The following is a 1,113-nucleotide window of genomic DNA, read 5'->3' on the forward strand; positions in this document are numbered from 1 at the left end:
TCTATACTACAATCTATCAAGGTTTGGTTATCAAACAAGTTTTCCATAAAAGATTTGGGAGACGTAATATATGTGTTAGGGATAAAAATCTATAAAGATAGATCAAAGAGGTTGCTTGGTTTCTCACAATCGAGATACATAAACAAAGTGCTAAAGAGGTTTAGCATGAAAGATTCTAAAAAAAGATTCTTACCAATGTTAGATGGCATAAATCTTTCCAAAGACATATGTCCTAAGACATAAATTGAGAACGATAACATGGATAAGGTTCCATATGCTTTGGCAATTGGATCTATCATGTATACAATGTTATGCATAAGGGCTAATATCCTATATGCCTTGAGCATAACAAGTAGATATCAAGTAAATCTAGGTGAATGTCACTAGAAGGTTGTGAAAACAATCTTTAAGTACTTTAAAAGAACTAAGGATGTATTTCTTATCTATGGTAGGGTAAAACACTATATTGATGTTACTATAATGCAAGTTTTCAATCTGACAAAGATGATAGCAAATCTCAAAGTGGCTATACTTTTATTCTAAATGGTGGAGTAGTGAGTTGGAAAAGTTCCAAATAATGCACAATTATTGATTATACAATTGAAGTCGAATACATCTCTGCATCTAAGGCTACAAAAGAAGCCATTTAGATTAAGAAGTTCATAATTGAGCAAGGTGTTCTACATAGAATTGTTGATTTGATAACTATCTATTGTGACAACAATGGAGCAATCACTCAAGCTAAGGAACCAAGGTCTCATCAAAGATTCAAACATGTATTAACGCGATATCATTTCATTAGAGATTTTTTTTTTGTTACAGGTGATGTTAAAATTGAACAAGTAACCATTGAGGATAATATCTTTTTATTAAAGTATTGACCCAGTAAAAACATGATAAACATTTAATCAAATATGGTATTAGATAAATAGATGATTGGCTTTAGTGCATGTAGGATATTATCGATATATGCCTTGCAAGCCAAATCAATTTTTGGGGAAAAACATTATCATATTGTGATATTTGATATCATATAAAGGTCTTAATTATTTTTTATCATTAAGCTTATATATATATTTTCCCAATGTTTATATGATAAAGTCCTCGAAATAT

The 1,113-nt window shown here is 29.9% G+C and overlaps 1 pseudogene; it reads left to right on the top strand.

Moving 5' to 3' along the window:
* The first annotated feature begins 258 nt into the window (after positions 1–258).
* Positions 259–881, top strand: LOC149512620 (secreted RxLR effector protein 161-like; annotated as a pseudogene).
* The last annotated feature ends 232 nt before the right edge of the window (positions 882–1,113 follow it).

This window comes from Durio zibethinus, chromosome 22 (assembly GCF_047325235.1).
Source record: "Durio zibethinus cultivar Kanyao isolate XHJ-2024 chromosome 22, ASM4732523v1, whole genome shotgun sequence".
Classification (NCBI taxonomy): domain Eukaryota; kingdom Viridiplantae; phylum Streptophyta; class Magnoliopsida; order Malvales; family Malvaceae; genus Durio; species Durio zibethinus.